Here is a 21,594-nt window from a genome sequence, read left to right as displayed (position 1 = left end):
GGGCATCGCAGCCGGCCTTCCTGTCTCCTCTGCCTTATAAGTCGGTGTGGTCAGGGATGTTTCATGAAATGTGTTTCCAGTTAAACAACCTGGTGGACTGCTACCCGGATGCACTCTATCCGAGAAAACAAAGAAAGGAAGAAGGCAGTGTTTTGCTGAAACTGGATTCTTTCACCTTTCCTCAAGGGAATACCGAAACGTTGACTTGTCTGTTGTAATATTTCTAGCTCAGAGAATAAAGCCAGCACCTCGCATAGATGCAAAGACAGGATAGTGCAGGCTCACCCCGCAGCCGTCCTAGGCCCTCCGCAAGCCTTGCCAAACCCGCGGATCCGCAGCCTGCGAAGCTCCCGCCCGCCTGTCTGCCCCGTGGTGGAAGTGACAATAGGCAGAAGAGAGAGCAGGAAGGGAGCGAATCGCGACGAGGCGTTTGGACAGCCGCGAAATGAAAAATCAATTCTTCTTACTAAACAAGTGCCTTTGCCGTGCACCCTGGGATCTTGGCACGTCATTTGAAAGCAATGTTTCCCTGCGGAGGCTTCCGGACTGCGGCTGGCCACAGCACTCATTGATCCGGATTCCTGAGACATTGGAGATGCTAATTTGTTTCAAAAACATTCTCCTGAGGACGCCTGAGGCCGGGACTGAGCCCTGCCGGGCAGGGGGGATAACAGTGACTCCTATGTCCTCTGTTGCTTGGCAGGTTGTGGAAGGCTCTGCTTTGGACGGTCTCTTCTGGCACCCACTTCAGGCCTCTGAGAGGGACTCAGCCAGGGAAGATGGGTTCATTTACAACCACACAGAGAAGGGCCACGGAAGTCTCCCGAGTCCCATCTTTGCCCTTGGTGCTAGTCTGTCTTCCGGGAAGAGAGAAGCCTGTTACTCTCAAGGGAGGCATCAGTTGCATAAAATGCCAAGGACCCCCGGTTAGGGATTCACATATTGCAGGCGGGCCTTTGGTATGGCAGTGGAGGACACTGCTTGGAACCCCTGCAACCTTGGTAACTCTGTTCCAAGCAAATAAATAAATCTTAATAAGTGTAGAGGTGGATGTTGCACGTTAAGCCACCACTTGGGACGCCTGCATCACAAATCAAAGTGCCTAGGATTGAATCCCACGTCTATTTCCCATCCAGGTGCCTGCTAATGTGCCTAGGAGGGCCATTCATTCAAATAAATAAAATTTAGAAAAAAATAATACGTGCCTAAATATTTCAAATAAAGGGGAAAGGTTACAATGTATACTGTGGAAACACTTATGCATGGATTTCAAAAAAAGCTTTGCTCCAAAATAAGAGCAAATTCCATTTTACGTAAATGAATCCCACAATGATCTCGTCTCCTGCACCCTCAGGTAGCTCATTCATTTGTGTGTTCTGGACGAGTTTCTGTGCGTGAGATGAAATCATCTGAGAAGGGGTGGGCTTCTTCCGTCCGATCTTCATGCCGCTAACCGTGCGGCTCCACCTCCCAGGACCCTGTGGACCATCGCCAGGGAGCAGACGCACTTGACTTGCTCCTGACTTTGGAGAGACGCAGCCTGACATTTCCAGCTCTTTGTTTAGTTGTTCAAACATCTCCTTCCCCAGCTTCTCAGCCAGGATGAGTCAATGTCAGGTGCGAGGTAGCGCTGCCACTAAATTAAAATCACTTTTAAAGGTTTGCTCTTGAAAACCCCCATCCCATGCCAGTTGCCGTTTGTCAATGAGTCTTCATACGAGCAACGTTCATGGCAGCAAAACTCCCCAAGGACCCAGTGCTCTGTGAGCGGCGCCCTGAGTGCTAGCACCGCAGAACACACACAGCAGCCGATGCGAACAAGCTCCCGCTCTGTGGGAAAGCACTCGCCAGTCACACAGCGTTGAGGGCAAGAATCTCGACACAAAGTGTGGCTCAGCCAAGACGCTGCAGCAGAGTTTCCAGAACAGGGCTAGATGCCCAGACGCAGTCACCCTGAGGAGGGCACGAGCTGTGTGCTGTTACCCGAGCCAGGCAGGACTGCCCAAGCACAGAGCTGCAGACAGAGGAATGAGAAACCCCGTGAATGGCAAACCCAAGGAAGATGCGTTTCCAGAGGAAATAAGATGGATATATGTCTGGGACGAGATCAACGTGCTAACAGCATAGACTCATGTGCATAGTGCAAAGAGGGTCAGACTTGAGACGAGAAATAGACCACTGACTCCTTAGGAATCTTGCATCTCTCTCAGAAGTATTTAGGCTAAAGCAAATCAGAGCAGCTATTGAACCCCAAACTACTGTAAATTCCAAGATAAATGCAGGGAGGCTGCTGGAATGGCTTAGCTGACTAATCCTCCACCTGCAAGCACCAGCACTGTTCGTGTCCCGGTGGCTCCACTTCCCATTCACTCCCTACTTGTGGCCCGGTAAAGCAGTGAAGGATGGCCAAAGCCTTAGGACTCTCCCATGTGGGAGAACCGGAAGAGGCTCCTGGTTTTGGATGGCTCAGCTCTGGCCCATGCAGCCACTTGGGCAATGAGACAGTAGATGAAAGATCTCTCTGCCTCTCCTCTCTGGCAATCTGCCTTTCCAATAAAAACAAATAAACCTTTCTTTATAAAAAAAATATAAACATGCATGTGCACATATGCACAAGGGAATACTTCAGATTAACTTGAGATAAGTTTTATTTTGTCACAAAAAAAATAGTGAAATCCATGTGTAGTTTTTTCATAATATGCAATTCAATATGAACTCTGGGAACACTTAGTCTTCCTCCCAATTCCCTGGGGGAGGAGTGGAATTCCTAACACCTTTCAAAGCTAATAAGAGATAAGCATGTTTTGTATGCAAATGAGATGACTAGCCAGTCTCAGGGCACGGGGCTGCCTCCCAACACATGTTGGAGACCAGAGTTAAAACATTCGTTTTGAGTGAGTTATGTGTTGCATGGAACAGGACCATCCTCCCCTTCCCCACCACCAGGACATGTTCTTTTTAGGATGCATGTATTTACTTGAAAGGCAGAGTGACAGCGAAAGACGAAGCAGCAGAGACAGAAAGTTCTTCCATCTGCTTGGTTCACTCCCCAAGTGGCTACACCGATCAGAACTGAGCCGAGAACCCAGAACTGCGTGCGTGTTTCCCACGCGGGTGGCAGAGGCTCTGGCACTTGGCAGGCTGAGCAGCAGCGAGCTGGATTAGAAGGGAAGCAGCCCACATTCAGATCACCACTCATATAGATGTTGACAACACAGGTAGCAGTTTAACTCATTGTGCCAACAAGCCCCGCCCCCCAGACAGATTTTCTCATTGCACATTCAGTGCATTCATAACAGCTCACCATCACATATTGACCTGGAATCAGGCTCTCGAGGTCTCTGTCTTCTGGTCCCGCTTCTGTCCATTGGAGCCACAGAAACATGTTACTTTTCCATGGCAACGCTTTCAGTTATGTCGGTTCTATTTTAATCTTATGGATCAATTTCACTTAGTTATTAGAGAGCTCTTTCATCTACTGGTTTCAACCCCAAGCACCTGCAACCACCAGGGCCGGGTCAGGCCAAAGCCAGGGGCCAGGGATTCCATCCTAGTCTGCCGCGTGGGTGGCAGAGACCCGAGCAGTTGAGCCATCATCTGTTGTCCCTCAGGGTGCACATTAGCAGGAAGTCAGAGCAGAGAGGGGAGCGAAACCCAGAGACGCCCCTATGCAGCGGGCGTTCCAGTGGGCACTCATGGCCCACCCCTCCGCCAATCCCTTAAAGACAGAGTGGCAAGCACAGCGAGGCTGTTGAAAATCTCACCATGGCTCACGGTGGCGGGGGGAAGGGGTTGCTCAGCTCTGGCCCCTCTGACACCCAGCCAGGCTACTTCTCTGCCAAGGAGACTTTGTCCTGTGCCCGGGAGCGTGTTTAACTGCACCTTAAGTTCACCCCACTGCTTGGCAGGTATACCCCAAGTGACAATCCTAACTATCTCCATGTCAGCTGCCAACCAGCATCTGGGGCTGGGCGAGGAAGGGGGGCCTCAAACTCAGTTTCTCAAATCTCAGTTCAGATCTCCAACCGGGGCAGTGGGAACCGTTGCTATAACTTGTCACCGGGCTTTGGAAGCCAGAATCAGGAAACTAAGTGAGGAATTGAATGCAGGCGTGTGGCTGAGGGATGCGGGCATCTCAACCCACATCCTACCGCCAGGCTAGATGCCCACCCCTCCACCAACTTCGCTATGTGCACTCATATATTCCCTTACCATGCTTTCCTTCCAGGACCCACCTCATGCTGTAGGACCCACCCTAAGACGGAAGCCTGTCCTTAATTCCTCCCAGGCTAAGGCTGGCCTACGTGACTCCCAGGCATGAATGAGTTAAAACAACACATTCTCCTTCTACCGATTTCTTCCCTGAACAAAGCGCGGGGCACCGAGATACACGTGGGTAACAACGGGATCAGCTCAAGTTCCTCCGTGTCTGAGATGCCGTTGTTGGTACTGAGCTCGCTGCTTAGCTGTTGGGGTGCAGCGGGGCGGGAACTGGAAGTCTTGGGTCAAGCTTCACCCAGAGGGAAAAGGGTCAAAGTCATCCATGGTGCCTCTGGCTGCCCAGCTCCTGCCTTGGCCCCACGGGCTCACTGTGCAGCGTCAGGCCAGTGGCTGGGCCGTGGGTTTGCCATCCATAAATTCCTCACTGGCTTTCGAGCTAAGCTATACACCAAGCATGAAGCCACACGCAGAAATCCGGGGCTTGGCAGCCTGGGAGTTTGCTTTGTGGCTTTCATTGTTATTAAATATGTGTGACATCCTTAGCTAGGGCGTTTCCCTCCCCCACCCCCACGGCTTGAGGGTGAGCCCTAAACTTTAATTCAGAAGGGAGAGATCAGAGTCTTGGGTGGAGGGAGACCCCCTTCCTAAACTTGGCATGTGGGTAATTATTTTCATCCTCAGAGATGCCAGGAGCCCGATTCCCTTGGGATATACATACACCTGGGAGAGCTTCCCGGGGCGCTCTGGAGCACGCTGAGCCCGAGGGCCTCTGGCGAGAGCTCGCTGATTCTTCTTCCTGATCTTGGCTTACCTGGAAATCATTTTCTCTAAACTGCCCTCCTGAGAATTCTGACAGCGAAGAGAGCTCTTTTGTTAAGTTGTCCCTGGGTAGAGGGCCAGGCTGATCTGAGTCGTGTTCTAGAAGCTTCCTTGTTTCCTCTACCGATCAGGTTATGTTGCATCTTGGAAGCCTCTTTTTTCTCTTTTCCCTTTTCTCCTCCAAAGAGCAGGTGCTTCAGGTCCCAACCCCAGCAAGCTGTGCAAAGATTAGATGAAACAGAGCAAGAGAAAGTCTAGAAGCAATAAAGACATTCGGTGCGGCTCCATGCCACTTCCAACGCTGTCCCCCACAGGTCACGTAAACCCGTTGGCCCGATGCCTGGCATGCAGGGTGGTGGGTGTTGGGCTTTTTTGTTCTGCAGCATGCCTCCTCCGAGCTGGCAGCACGCCATGTCCACCCGCGGACGAGCCATCACAATGAACAGATAATTGCAGGGTCAGGCCCCGCGCTTGCCATTGGCTCCCGCAGCAGTCTGCTTGTTTACTTGGGTCTGACAGCAGCAGAGCCGTTGTCTGGCTCGGGCCCTGCGCTGTCGCATCTCCACTCCGTCTCTGCAGAGATGAAACGTCTGATCTCTGCGGGGAGACGGTGCCCACCGTGTGTGGCGCCTCTCCTGAGAGTGGAGTTTGTAGCTATGGAAACTGCAGCCTCAGCTGAGCCGGCAGTGGCGGCATGGAGGAGGCAGGGCCGCTTGCCGACTTGTGCAGCTCCGAGCATCTGGGGCTATGGGGTCACGGGGCATGCCAACCTCCCTCTCCTACCCTGCAAACGATGTCTTTTGCCCTGACATGGAACCGGGTGCAAAGCTAAGAAACTAGTGTGTGAAGTACTGTATGTGTTAATCTCTCCAGTGATGCCAAAATGACCTGTGGTGTTTGCACGCAGTGGAAATAGGGGCACCTCCGCCCATTGCTTCACTCCCTGCGTGTTCACAACAGCCCAGAGCGGGCCAGGCAGAGCCAGGAACACAATCCATGTCTCCCACTTGGGTGGCAGGCACAGCAGGCAGCAGCTTAATTCAGTGTGCCACAGTGCTAACCCAGGCCTCTGGCCTTTTGTATGTCACAAGAACTTCAGGAAATTACACCCTGTTCTGACCCCGGGTCTTGGTTTTAGGGTGTTATAATCAATAAGTATCCTTCCAGGGTCTGATTTTTTTTTTAAACATAAAAACATCTTTCTGGTTCTAATCTGGAGAAAAAGAGGGCCTGGTGCAGTAGCCTAGCCGGTAAAGTCCGTACCTTGTACGCACCGGGATCCTGTATGGTCACTGGTTCTAGTCCTGGCAGCCCCACTTCCCATACAACTCTCTGCCTGTGGCCTGGGAAAGCAGTTGAGGACGGCCCAAGGCCTCGGGACCCTGCATCCATGTGGGAGACCTGGAAGAGGCTCCTGGCTTCAGATAAGCTCAGTTCTCCACTTGGCAAGTGAATCAATGGACAAAAGTTCTTCCTCTCTATCTCTCCTCCTCCTCTCTGTATATCTGACTTTCCAATTAAAAATAAAATAAATCTTTTTTTTTTTTTTTATTGTTGCTTACACTGTATTATGTAGTACAGTTTTATAGGCGCTGGGGATTCCCCCCACCCCTCCCACACCCCTCCCCCCATGGTGGATTCCTCCACCTTGCTGCATAACCATAGTTCAAGTTCAGTTGAGATTCATTGCTTGCAAACACATGCCTAGCATAAAGTTCAGCGTCTTATTGTCCAGATAAGTTCAGTGGCCTCCTGGGGAGACCTTCTATGGTCTGAAGATAGGTCTAACAGAGTAAAGATCCGGTCGGTTAAAAGCCCCAACAAGGCCTCAGTATCATTATACAACATTATGGAATTAATTGACATTGTATTGGGTAAACAATATGTTAAAAATAATGCAAGTTCCATTCTTCGAAACATCTGGGTTGAGACAGCATCAATGACACGTTCAAAAAATAACAAACAACCAAACAGTAAATTACAGGTTAAATCAAGGCAAACATGTGGTATCTAATCTTTTGGGATTCGCTCATTTCCCTTAGCATTATAGTTTCCAGTTGTGCCCATTTAGCCACAAAGAACTGCATTTTGTTTTTTTTAATAGCTGAGTAGTATTCCATGGAGTAGATGAACCAAAGCTTTCTTATCCAATCTTCTATTGATGGGCATTTCGGTTGCTTCCATGTTTTTGCAATTACTGATTGTGCTGCAATGAACATAGGGATGCATGTTGGTTTGTCGTAAAACAGGTGTTTTGGATATATTCCTAGGAGTGCTATTGCTGGGTCATATGGCATGCAGATTCTGAGTTGTTTGAGTGTTCTCCAGACTGATTTCCATAAAGGCTGTACCAATTTGCAGCTCCACCAGCAGTGGAGTAGGGTTCCCTTTTCCCCGCATCCTCGCCAGCAAGCGTCGTTGGTGTTCTTGATTATGTGGGCCAATCTTACTGGTGTTAGGTGGTACCTCATCGATGTTTTAATTTGGATTTCCCTTATTGCTAGGGAGCTGGAACATTTTTTCATATGTTTGTTTGCCATTTGGACTTGTTCCTTTGTGAAATGTTTGCCCATTTCCCTTGCCCATTTCTTGAGTGGCTTGTTTGTTTTGGTTTTTTGGTTGTTTTGAAGTTCTTTGTATATCCTGGAAATTAGCCCCCTATCGCCTATATCGTGTGCAAAGATCTTCTCCCACTCTGTGGGTTGCTTTTTTACTTTGTTGATTGTTTCCCTTGCTGTACAGAAGCTTCTTAGTTTGATGAGGTCCCATTTGTTTATTCTGTTCTCAACTGCTGTTGCTTTTGGTGTCCTTCTTAGAAAGTCGGAACCTACTCCTAGGTCTTGCAGTGTATTTCCTACATTTTCTTGCAAGAGTTTGAAGGTTTCTGGATGTAGGTTTAGGTCTTTTATCCATGTAGATTGGATCTTAGTGTATGGTGATAGATGTGGGTCTATCCTTTTGTTTCTACAGGCTATCAGCCAGTTGTCCCAACAACATTTACTAAAGAGGCCTTCCCACTTGCTTGAGCTATCATTGGTCTTTTTGTCAAAGATTAATTGGCTGTATTTGTGTGGGTTCCCTTTTGGTGCTTCTATTCTATTCCATTGATCTTCCTTTCTGTCTTTGTGCCAGTACCAGGCTGTTTTGATAACCACTGCTCTATAGTATGTCCAGAGGTCCGGGATTGTGATTCCCCCTGCTAACCTCTTATTTTTCAGGATGGTTCTAGCTATTCGTGGTTTTTTGTGTTTCCAGATGAACTTTTGAATCATTGTATCCAGTTCCGTGAAGAATGTTTTGGGCAATTTGATTGGAATTGCGTTGAAAATGTATATTGCTTGTGGTAGTATAGACATTTTAATGATATTGATTTTGCCTATCCAGGAGCACAGGATGTTATTCCATCTTTTGAGGTCTTGTTCAATTTCCTTTTTAAATAGTTTGTAGTTTTCTTCGAATAGGTCTCCTACGCTTTTGGTTAGATTTATTCCCAAATACTTCATACTTCTCTCTGCTATTTTGAATGGTATCCTGTTGGTTAGATCTTCTTCCATCTTGGTGTTATTTGCGTACACTATGGCTGTTGATTTTCGTTCGTTAATTTTGTACCCTGCCACTCTGCCAAACTCTCGTATAAGTTCTAGCAGTTTCTGTATTGAGTCTCCTGGTTTTTCTATGTATAGGATTATGTCATCTGCATATAGTGAAAGCTTGACTTCTTCGTTTCCTATACGTATGCCTTTGATTTCTTTTTCTTGTCTTATGGCCTCTGCAAGTACCTCTAGGACTATGTTGAATAGCAGTGGTGATAGCGGGCACCCTTGTCTTGTTCCAGATCTCAGTGGGAAGGGTTCTAGCTTTTCTCCATTCAGTATGATACTGGCGTTGGGTTTTTCATAAATTGCTTTAATTATGTTGTGGATTTTCCCATCTATGCCTACTTTGGCTAGAGTTTTTAGCATGAAGAGGTGTTGGATTTTGTCGAAAGCTTTTTCTGCATCTATTGAAACTATTATGTGGTTCTTGTTTTGCAGTTTTTGGATATGGTTTATAACATTTATGGATTTCCGAATGTTGAACCATCCCTGCATTCCAGGGATGAATCCTACTTGATCCGGATGAATGATCTGTCTGATGATTTTTTGAATTCTATTGGCTAGGATTTTGTTGAGAATTTTAGCATCAATGTTCATCAGAGAGATAGGTCTGTAGTTTTCCTTCTCTGATGGTTCTCTGTCCGGTTTTGGGATTAAGGTGATGTTGGCTTCATAGAATGAGTTTGGGAGGGTTGCTTCCTCCTCTATTGTTTTGAAGAGCTTGTAGAGGATTGGGGTTAGTTCTGTTCGGAATGTTTTGTAGAATTCTGTAGTGAAGCCGTCTGGGCCTGGGCTTTTTTTCGTTGGGAGATCCTTGATGACTGTTTCAATCTCTACCTCGGTTATGGGTTTATTTAATTCTGCAGTTGCCTCCGGACTGAGTTTTGGTAAGTGGTGGGAGTCCAAGAACTTTTCTATTTCTTGGTGGTCCTCAAATTTGTGGGAGTACAGTTCTTTGTAGTAATTTCTAATTATTTTCTTAATGATTGCAGTGTCTGTTGTTATGTTGCCTTTTTCATCTTTAATGCTATTGATTCTCACTTTCTCTTGTTTTTTTTTGGTCAATCGGGCCAGTGGAGTGTCTATTTTGTTTATTTTCTCAAAAAACCAACTTTTTGATTTGTTGATTTTATGTATAGTTTTTTTGATTTCTATTTGGTTTATCTCCTCCCTTGTTTTGATGATTTCTTGTTTCCTATTGTGCGTGGGACTCTTCTGCTGCTGTTTTTCCAGATCCTGGAGGTGTGTGGTTAGTTCCTGTATTTGGCGTCTTTCTTGGGCCTTGACATGCGCTCCGATTGCAATGAATCTACCTCTTAGCACTGCTTTGGCGGTGTCCCACAAGTTTTGGAATGTTGTATCAGAGTTTTCATTGGTTTCCATGAATTTTTTTATCTCATCTTTAATTTCTTCTCTGACCCATTGTTCGTTTAATAGCATATTGTTCAATTTCCAAGAGTGCCTATACTTCCTGGGGAGTTTTGAGTTGTTGATTTCCAGTTTCATCCCATGGTGGTCTGAGAGGGTACATGGTATGATACTAATGTTTTGGAAGTTGTTTAGATTCGCTTTATGTCCTATCATGTGATCGATTCTGGAGAAGGTGCCATGCACCGCTGAGAAGAATGTATAGTCTGTGGCCTTAGGATAAAAAGTTCTATATATGTCTACTAAGTCTAGTTGTTCTATTGTTTGTGTGAGCTCTGTTGTTTCTTTGTTGAGTTTTTGTTTTGTAGACCGGTCCATTGTTGTTAGAGGTGTGTTGAGATCGCCTACAAGAATTGTGCGGGTGTCTATGTCTTCCTTTAAGTCTGTAAGTAATTGCTTTACGTAACTAGGTGCATTAAGATTCGGTGCATAAACATTAATGATGGTGATTGCTTCTTGATGGATCATTCCTTTCACCAGTATAAAATGGCCTTCCCTGTCTCTTTTGATATTAGTTAGAATGAAATCTATTTCGTCTGAAATTAGGATAGCTACCCCAGCTTTTTTTTCTCGTCTATTGGCGTGAAATATCTTTTTCCATCCCTTCACTTTCAGTTTCTTTGCATCCTTTCTGGTTAGATGCGTTTCTTGTAGGCAACAGATGGTTGGGTCTTGTTTGAGGATCCATTCTATTAATCTCTGTCTTTTGATTGGTGAATTTAGACCATTTGTGTTGAGAGTTAAAATTGAGAGTTTGCAATTTTGCCCTGCCATGTGATTGTGTTGTGTGTGTGTTGTTGCCTATGTAGTTGTCTTGTTTGTGTAACTTTTAGTTTGGAGACCTTCTTATTTGCCAGCTTTGTTTGTGATTTGCCTCCTTTTTGTCCGGGACTAGTGCATTTCTAAGGAGACTTTGCAGAGCTGGTTTTGTGTAGACATATTCTTCTAGTTTTTCTTTGCTATTGAAGTATCTGATTTCGTTCTCATATACAAATGAGATCTTTGCTGGGTAGATTATTTTTGGTTGACAGTTGTTTTGTTTCAGGACTTGGAAGATCTTTGTCCATTCTCTCCTTGCTTGTAGGGTCTCTTCGGAGAAGTCAGCAGTGATTCTGATGGGTTTTCCCCTGTATGTGATCTTTTCTCTACTTCGTACTTGTCTCAGGATTCCTTCTTTGTCTTCATTGGAGTAGAACCTGAGCACTGTGTGTCTGGGTGAAGATCTCTTTGGATCATGTCTGTTGGGAGTTCTCTGTCCATCCTGTATGCGGGGTGGATTCGTGTTCCAAGTGTTTTGGAAGTTTTCCTGTATAATTTCATCAAGCACTGCTTGCATCCCAGATTCTCTTTCTACTCCCTCAGGGAGGCCGATGATCCGAATATTCAGTACGCACCGGGATCCTGTATGGTCACTGGTTCTAGTCCTGGCAGCCCCACTTCCCATACAACTCTCTGCCTGTGGCCTGGGAAAGCAGTTGAGGACGGCCCAAGGCCTCGGGACCCTGCATCCATGTGGGAGACCTGGAAGAGGCTCCTGGCTTCAGATAAGCTCAGTTCTCCACTTGGCAAGTGAATCAATGGACAAAAGTTCTTCCTCTCTATCTCTCCTCCTCCTCTCTGTATATCTGACTTTCCAATTAAAAATAAAATAAATCTTAAAAAAAAAAAAAGAATGTCTGATGTGTGGGTGTTGTAGAAGTGGAGGCTTACCTAAGAACAGGCTCGGAAAGCAAAAGGCCAGATGCGACCTTCCCGTGGATGCCGAAGGACCCCTGAACGTGCCACATGCCATGCTGGCTCCCCCAAGTAACTGTGAGAGCCAGCTTTCTCTTACTGTCAAAGTGTGTGAGCTTGTGGAACCCCTCAGGCCCCATGCTACCCAGCATGCACCTGCAAGGCCGGAGCGGGGGTGTGCGGCAGCCGCGCACACTGAGGGCCACCCCAGACGTCTCCCGTCGGCGGCTGTTACCAGGTGAAACCCACTCGTGAGCAGCTGAATCACCCACGCTGAGTTTCCTTCCGGACCAGGTGTTTGCTGAGCTCCTCTGGAGCCCCAGACGGGCAGGAGGCGGTCGGAATAGGGAGACGAATTCCTAACCTCACAGAGCTCCGGGCCTCAAAGCCTGAAGGGGTTGGCACACGGTTAGGAGGGTTTGAAGAAAGCTGCGCTGGGGAGCCTGCCCCAGGACACGCCCCTGCCGGCTGGGATGCGGCTGTCAATCTGGAGTCTGGGGGATGCGGGGGTCTGACTGGCAGGCTCTTGTTCTGTAACGCTAGCATCCTAGCCTCTACCAAAGATAATGACCACCTACATCTCAATTGCTTACGCTTTGCAAAAACAACAGTACCACTTCTCTGAAAGATTGGTTTATTGGAAAGGGAAGAGCGTTAAACACTTCCATTCACTGGTTCACTCTCCAGTCATATGACCACCATGCCCTGGATGAAAGCCAGGAGTTTCATCTGGTTTTCCCATCTGGGTGGCAGGGATTCAAGCACTTGGGCCAAGACTCCACTGCCTTCCCAGGCACATTAGTTGGGAGCTGGATCAGGGCAGCAGGACAGCCGGCTCTTGAACCCGTGCTGGCGTCGTGCGGTGGCTTAGCTCTCTGCACTACAACACCAGCCCCACAATATTACTTTGTTTGTTGTTTTTTCTTTTTTAAACACAGGCTGTAACAGGTCCGCAAAGGCTATCACAAAGATGCCTATATTGATCATCTGCAGTATGATTTTTTTTTTTTAAGTAGAACAAGCTAGATCAAGCTCATGGACGTGTGTGTTGCTTCCCACGGCCGTGACTGCGGACAGGAAGAAACTCGGAATCGACTCTCCCCACGTTTCTCCAAACCCTCACCTCCCGCTGGTGCAGGATGGAGATGGCCGGCCAGCGAGAGGGTGAGGACGCGAGGGACCCAAGGCGGTGGGCCGAGCCAGGTGTTTCCACATCCCCTTGGCGGCCCTCAGCTGCTTCCATGCAGCTCTCCCTGGAAGACCCAGCAGCCTGGCAAGGCCTTGGCAGCTTCAAGCCAGCCAAGGCACTAGTAAAGGAACGAGCCCGGAGCCCTCCCCTGGAAACCTGTCTTCTCCCAACCAAAGCAGAGGCTGTCACCATGACGGGAGCGTTGTTGGGAAGAGAGCGAAGGTCAGAAGCAGTGGGGGACTTGGGGAGAAGGACTCATCCCTGAAGGAACTCAGCAAGGCGGACGCCAAGCATGGTGAGCAGAAGGGCGCCGGCGGTCTCCCCACAGGAGGCAGGCCCCATCCCCGGCGTGTTTGAGCGCTTACTGTGGCCAGATGCTATCTGTACAGCACCAGGAAAGGCAGGCTGTACCCTCGCCTTTCACATCCGAGCAGGGGAGCGTGGCGGGGGACACGTCACCACAGGAGCCCCAGACCCAAGTGCCTCCTGTTCTGCTATCCTGCAGCGACACTCCCACCCCCTGCCCCATCCCCCAGGCTGGCACCCTACTTTCTCCAGCACGTATGTACAAACTTGGTTTGTGAGCATTCATTAGGGCACTCCGACAGTTCTGTCCCCGAGAAGCCGACCTCATGGTGTAGGCAGCAGAAAGGGCACCTGCTCATCCTTCCACTCAGTTGGTGGGCAGTAACTGGACAGCTGTGCAGCGGCCAGCCCCTGGGCGATGCTCAGGACCCAGCAGAGTAGGGCTCGACCACCTGCCCCTGCCCTGGAGGGCTCACAGTGGAGGGGAAGCTGATTTTTATTTCAAGATGAATTTATTTATTTGGAAGACAGAGTTACAGAGAAAGAGAGAAAATTCTTCCATCTGCTGGGTCACTCTCCAAGTGGTAGTAACAGCCAGGGCTGGACCAGCCTGAAGCCTGGAGATTGGAGCTTCAGCCAAGCTTCCCATACAGCTGGCAGGGAGCAAGTACTTGGGTCATTTTCTAGTGCTTTTCCAGGTGCGCCAGCAGGGAGCTGGATTAGAAGTGGAGCAGTGGGGATTTGGATTGGGATGCCTGCCACAGATGGTGGCTTAACTGACTGTTCCACAACACCAGCACCTGGAGGGAATTCTAATCCTAAGTGAAGATCACAAAGTGAGGCTGTCAAGTGAAACAGCCAGACTGTTTGTTCAGGCAAGCTGGCACTCCTGTGCTCCTGCAAAGTAATCCTGTCTCTTAATATTGATATGCCTGCCTTCCCAGGATGCACTTGTCCCATCCAGGACCAAGGTACAAGCTAAGACCCCTCCCACCCTATTTGCATATCAACTTGAGGTACCTCCCCATAAAGAAAGGTAGCAGGTGGGAGAGAGCTCTCGCCCCCACAGCCCAGTGTAGGTGTCCTGCTTTCATTTTCTCACCACCAGGAGGCGCGCTGGGATGAGCCCCTTGTTGGCACTGCTTTCTGCCAAGGACTGGTGTTCCACTCTCAGATGAACCCTCTCAATTATCGGTGCCATTTTCCGTTTCTTTCTTTCCTGGGCCACACGTAGGTCCACTCATGCTGGGTGCTGGCTGCTGGACAAGGCTGCTGGCAGAGCACAACTTCCACATCACGAAGCCTGGAGGGTCGGACCCGGCCCTGCTTCCTCCAGTAGGCAGGGATTTTGACCAACACTATCTTCCTGGACCCGTGTCTCCTCTGCAGAATGGGCACAGCTGTGCCCACCTGAGAGGGCCAGAGACAAGACCAGCTGGCCAGCCCCGTCTGTTCCTGCACGTCTGCTTCCTGGTTGGCTTCAGGCTAGCAGTCCTCCCCCCAGCCCTAGCCTTCAGGCTTCACAGGATCACGCCACTGAGCAGCTGAGCCAGGGACGGGCAAAGAAACAGGAGCCAAGGGATTCCGGGAAGGAGCAGCTTCTCTTATGCGCGTGGACTTGCATGAGGGAGCAAGGACACCCGGGAGCTGCTGGCCGACTGTCCAGGCCAGCGCAGAGGAGCCGGCCTGGGAGTGGTGTCCTTGTACGGTGTGTCCTCATTGCGTCTCTGCCCTTGGATCAAGGATGACCGGAAGTTGGACCGCCCAGGACTGTTAAGTGGTCTTAGCTTATTATTACAGACAGTTCTAGATGAATGTTCTGTTTTTTTCTTTTTCATTCTATTTTTCAAAGGCAAAGTTACAGAGAAAGGGAGAGGAAGATCTTGCATCTCCTGGTTAACTCCCCAGGTGACTGCAATGGCCAGAGTTGGGACCATCTGAAGGCAGGAGACAGGAGCTTCTTCCAGGTCGCCCATGTGGGTGACCCAACTTCCAGTGCTTTCCCAGACACATTAGCAGGGAACTGGATCAGAAGTGGAGCAGCTGGGACTTGAATCAACACCCATATGAGATGCTGGCACTACAATGGTGGCTTAATCCAGTAAGTCGCGTTGTCCACCCATTTATTTGATTTTATAAGGTTTACTTATTTGAATAGGACAGTTACACACACACACACACACACACACACACACACACACACACACACACACAGAAGGATGGAGAAAAAGAACAAGACATTTTCCATCACTGGTCCAACTCTAAACGGCCACAAAAGCCAGGGCTGGTTCAGGCTATACCCAGAAGTTGCCAAACTCCATCCGGTCTCCCGTGTGGGAGGCAGGGCCCAAGCGCTGACACCACCCTCTGCTGTTTTCCCAGCCCTGTGAGCAGGGAGCGGGATCGGAAGTGGAGCAGCCAGGACTTGATGCTCCGACGTGGGATGCCGGCTCCGCAGATGGCAGCAGTTGGCTGGCAACAATGCTGGTCCCAGCCTCTCTCTCGTCTGCTTTGCCCCTGTTCCTGAGGAATTTCCACTCCTCCCCTGAGTGCTGCTGCTTTATGGTAATGAGCCCACTTCTGTTTCTATCTCGCTTTTCTTTTTTACCATTATGACTTGTGATTCATCACTTCATTATGTTTTTGAGGCCATTAAAGTGGAAGAGAATGTCTCGGAATGGCATGAACACGCAGAACCCAGTGGGGTCTCGCTTGATGGCCAAGGTTAATGATCAGAAAAGTCAAAAGTTCCGGCATAAGCCCACTAGGATGACCAAAAGCTTGATTGAGCTAATAAGCCGTTCAACCCCGCGGCTTCCAGCCATGCCCTCCAGAGAATCCTTTGAAGTGCTCGTTTCAAAGAGCGTGAGTTTAGACCATGTTCAAAATCAAATACTTGTTTACAACAGGCGGGTGTGTGCTGAGGATGTATCAGCTGGGAGAAGGAAGGATTCCTAGACTGAAGAGACCCTCCAACTATCTTATCTTCCAGACAGCTTTTGTCGGTTCTTCGTTTGGTTTTGTTTGAGGGCAGGCACTCAGAGATCTTCTGTCTACTGGTTCACTCGGCAAACGCCCATCAGTAGCTGGAGCTGGGTCAAGCTGAAACCAAAAGCCCAGGGTGCAAGTCGGGTCTCCCATGCGGGCGACAGGGAGCTAGCCACTGCTGCTTCCCAGGTGCACATGAGCAGGAAGCTGGAACCCGAAGCGGAGCTGAGGCACAAACCCTGGCTCTCCTACAGGGGTGTGTAAGTTCCCTGCCCAGTCTTAATCGCTAGGCCAAATGCCCATCCCAGATTTATTTTTTTATTTCTTATTATTTTATTACTTAAAGATCTCTCATCCATTGGTTCACTCTTCAAAGGGCAGCAATGGCCAGAGCCAAGCTAATCTGAAGCTAGTAGGCTTTTCCAGGTCTCTACTCGGGTGCAGGATCCCAAGAAATTGGGCCATCCTCTACTGCTTTCCCAGTCCTTAAAGGAGGTGGAGCAGCTAGGACACGAACCAGCGCTCATATGGGATGCCAGCACTTGCAAGTGGTGCATTAGCCTGTTGAGCCATTGTGCTGGCCCCCAGCATTTTTTTTCTTTTAACTTCACTCATAGACAGATTTTAAGAGCCACAAAATTATTAAAAGAATGCTAGTGTATAAGTGTCAAGAAATCATTTGACAGATTTAAAGTTTGACAAAACACTACATTTGTAGCAAAACTGATATGGCTGTTAGATAAAAACTCTACCAAAACAGCAGGACACCTGAGGTCAGAATGATGCTAAATCCAGATTTTATTGCGGTTTGCTCCGGTCCACTACCTTGTGGACCAGGGAAGTCACCCAGTTTTTCTTTTTAACAAACCCTATCTCCCTTTCTTCTAAGGCATTTTTAAAAATCTTATTTATTTGAAAGAGTTAGAGAGATCTTCTTCCACATTGCTGTATCTGGAAGGCCAGCTCCGCACGCACCTGCTGTCTTGCTGGTGTTTAAGGTCTTCCTGCCCAAAGCAGGGTAAGGCGTCCGTCCTCGGCCCCCCAGGCACCTACAACATCAGGTGTCCAGGGCACTTCTTGGTGACATGGGGTGGGGGGTCATGATTAACACACGTTAGCTGGTCGAGAGGGGGACCCATCTAAGTCCTCTAAGACTAAGAGCTTCCTGGCAAATCTTGAAACCAGCATGAATAAAAAGCCTGCTACCACTGCGCACAGACAAAAAGAGGACAACCTTGTAGAGAGGAACGAAGACCTAGTGGCAGGTGTGAGAGTGAAGATGCTGGAGGGAGGCCCAAATCCCGCAGCTGCTGGTGCCCGAGTTCACGCTCACGCCCGGCTCCCCGACAGCGTTGTGACACTGCGGACTAGGCTGCTGCTTGCGTTGCAATGCCAATTTGGAGTTGCGCTGTGGTACTCCGCTGGGAGGGTACTTTCCCAAGAGGCCGTGAGTGTTTAAAGCTTCCGTTTGGCATTTTTCTCCCTTGGGCTAAGGGTGACAGTAGATGCTGTGGGTGCTATGGACAGCCAGACGGGTGGACACTGCTTCTCTCAAGAGAACGTCTGTGGGGACTGCCCGGTTCCTCGCTGCTGGTGCCTGGCCTGCAGGCTGCATGGCGCCTCTGGCGGAAGGAAGGAAGGAAGGAAGGAAGGAAGGAAGGAAGGAAGGGAGGAAGGGAGGGAGGGAGGGAGGGAGGAAGGAGGAAGCTGTATGTAGCAGAAAGCCAACCACAGTGGTGTTAACGCAGGGGGAACTGAGTTCCTTCGGCAGCAGCGCAGGAGAAGGCGAGTCCCCGGCTGACCCCAGGCACCCCTGTCTTCTCACGGAGCGGCCTTAGCCCGAGCTTCTCTCCACATGATCCTGACTGGCTGGGTGAGGGCAAACAGGTGCAAGGAACACATGGGCTGAGAGTTTCGCTCTTTTCCAAAAGGACTTTGGAATTGTCACGTGGCCGTCGCAGGGGGCAAGGGAGCCCTCGTTCTGGGTGGAACTGTGTCAGGTAAGGCGGAGGAGGGGAGCTGGATGCAGACAGGCAGCTAGCTGGCAGCTGTGTGTGTCACTTAGGGATCCAGGGAGACACGGGGCGTAGCCATGGGAACAGACGCCTGTGCGCCCGTTCCTCTGTTCTCAGCCGCTTTATCTTCAAATGTGCCTGCCCCCCCCACCCCAGCAGGTCAACACTTGACCTGGCACATGCTGGCACATGGCGGATTACTCCCTGAGGCTCCCACGCACCCCTTCCCGTGATGACCGCGCGGCACCAACCTCGCACCTGCCTCTCATTCACCCACCGCCAATTCTATCCACAAGGTGATCTTTATTCTTAAAAGTTGTACTTTTCAAAAATTACCTGGTTATTATTTATTCAGTCATCTCTTGTTTTTCAATTATAGGACTCGGGGGCGGGGTGGGGCCACCACGGTGGCCTAGCAAGCTAATCCTCCACTTGGGGTCTGGCATCCCATATAGGCACTGATTTGAATCCCACCTGTTCCACTTCTGATACAGCGCTCTGCATATGGCTCAAGTCCTTGGGATCCTGTACCCACGTGGCAGACCCGGAGGAAGCACCTGGCTCCTGGCTTCAGATTAGGCTCAGCTCTGGCCATTGCAGCCATTTGGGGAGTGAACCAGCGGATGGAAGATCCCCATCTCGCTCCTCTCTGTCAATCTCTTTCAAATAAAAAATGAATCTTTTTTTTTTTTAAATAATAAAACATAGGGCTAGGGTCCAGTGTGTGACTCTGTGGATGATTGTAGTGTTTAGTGGGCAGGATGAGGATCCTGGACGTGCCATTTAATCTCCTGGTACCTCATCGTCCTCACTTACACCTGCTCCAAGTCGTTTATTTTAAACTTTGAAAATAGGACAGGCACTGGTCTGGCAGCCAAGGTTGGACCCTTTGAGGTTCCAATTCCCAGACGCCAAATGCTGTTTGCTGCCCCAGTGGACCCACCCTGGATGCTGGGACTGCCCAGAGGTGGGTGTGTAGGGGAAGACCAGGGCCAGGCAGAGAGATCCCAGGCCTGGGGCACGAGGTGACAGCTGCCAACGGGAACCCACCTGCCATCACAGATTCCCTCAAGAGGGTGGCTCCCCCAGCCAATCAAAGCAAGGGCACGCGCACCAAGGACCAATCAGGTCACATGCTTCGCAGCCACAATTAAGATTTGTTTAATAAAAGGCAGAATTACAGAGATGGAAGGAGAGAGAGAAAGAGAGAGACCCTCCATCTTCTGGTTAACCCCCCAAAATCCACAGCAAGGGTGGGGGGCGGGTCGGGGCTAGGAAGCCAGGAGCCAGGGGCGCCCGACCATCCTCCTCTGCTTTCCTGGGGCATTAGGGTTTGCTTTCGGGGTTACACAGCCTCACCCCACCCCCTCACTTGCAGATTCATCATTTGCATGTGAGGAGCTTCCTGAAGGCAAGGTGGGGGTGGAGGAGCTCAGAGTTCAGGCAGGGACCTGGCAAAATGAGATGCCTGTGCTGCAGACCTGCTCCATGGGCTTGGTCCTGTCTGGGAATCGTGGGCATGTGGCTGTGTGACAGGGGGCGGAGCTGGAGTGACTGTCACCGGCCCATGTAACAGCGGAAGCTGGGGGCTTCAAACAAATGATGTTCCTCACAGCTGGCCTCACGACCCTGGCGACACCTTAATTTTGGCCTTCTGCCTCTGCAAGTGGGAGGCAAAAATTTATTTTAAGATTGGTTTATGATTAGCATTGTATCATAGCAAGTTAAGCCACTGCTGTGCTGGCCTCCCATATCTTTCTTTTTTTTTTTTTAGGTCTATTTTATTTTTATTGGAAAGGAAGATAAACAGAGAGCAGGAGAGACAGAGAGGAAGATCCTCCCGCCGATGGTTCACTCCCCAAGCAGCCGCAACAGCTGGAGCCTACCCATTCCAAAGCCAGGAGCCCGGAGCTTCTTCCAGGTCTCCCACGTGGGTGCAGGGTCCCAAAGCTTCGGGGCATCTGCAACTGCTTTCCCACGCCACAAGCAGGGAGCTGGATGGGAAGCGGGGCTGCCGGGATTAGAACCGGCACCCACATGGGATCCCGGTGTGTGCAAGGCAAGGACTTAACTGCTACTCCATTGTGTCAGACCCCCATATGGGTTTAAGTCCTGTTTACTTGTCTTCCAACCCAGCTCCCTGCTAGCATGCCTGGGAAAGAAGAAGAAGTGTTTGAGTCCCTGCACCCGCATAGGAGACCTGGAAGAAACTCCACGCTCCTGGCTTCCAGCTGGCCCAGCCTCTGCCAGAGGGAACCAGAAGACAGAAGATTTATTTGTTTTTGTTTTTGTTTGATTTTGAACAGCAGAGTGACCACAGAGAGGGAAAGATTCAGGGAGAAAGAGATGTTCCATCTTCTGGTTCATTCCACGAACAGAATGTTAGTAACAGCCAGGAGGGGCCGGAAGAGGCGGAGCCAGGAGCCTGGAACCACCCCTGCTCCCCTTGCCTTTTCAAATAAATAAACAACATCAAAAAAAATAAATAAATAAAAGAAAGGAACATGCCAGGGCATCTGCTGCTGGCATGGCCCTTACATCTCAAAAGGCCTCAGCAGGAATGAGGGCAGGAGACAAACGGGGAGATTATTTATTGGCTTTTTTAAAATTATTATTATTTTATCATGGTAAACTCTACACAATATAAAATTTACCAATTTTTTTTAGCACAAACTTCAGGGCATGAAAGCCCTTTTACACTGCGATTCTGCCAACACCTCCACCCGTCTCCAGCACGTTTGTCTCTCCAAACCACGTCCACACGAAGCAGCCCTCTCCAGCGCCCTCCTCCACCCAGCAGCCTCTCTGGACTGGACTGCCCTGAGCACCTGGGGCAGGGCCACTCAATCCTGCTAGAACTGGTGGTGAGCTGACTGATATGCGCAGGGTGCACTCTGTTGGCCTTCGGTGACCTCGCTAGCCAACCTGCATACCTTCTTTGGAATAGTCTTTCGTTGGGTCGCTTCTTTCATCATTGTTGAGTTTTCATCATTATCTAGTTTGGATTTTGACCCCTTACCAGATTTTCAGATATTTTCTTCCATCTCATGGGTTGCCTTTTGACTGTGTTGATTATATTTTTTTTTCTAGGTTTTATCTATTTACTTGAAAGAGATCTTTCATCTACTGGTTCACTTCTCAGATGAGCTAGTCTGGGCAGAATCCAGGAACTCCATTCGGGTCTCCCAAGTAAGTGGCAGGGCCTTCTCAGGACTTGCACCAAAAAGCAAAGGTTGCTGATCAGCCATGGAGATCTGCTGGCTAGGGTCTCATCAGAGAGCACGCTGGGTCGATAGTT

The sequence above is a fragment of the Ochotona curzoniae genome, unplaced genomic scaffold (genome assembly GCF_017591425.1).
Source record: "Ochotona curzoniae isolate NIBS_2020 unplaced genomic scaffold, NIBS_Ocur_1.0 contig_1014, whole genome shotgun sequence".
Classification (NCBI taxonomy): Eukaryota; Metazoa; Chordata; class Mammalia; order Lagomorpha; family Ochotonidae; genus Ochotona; species Ochotona curzoniae.
Note: the sequence above shows the minus strand (reverse complement) of the source record.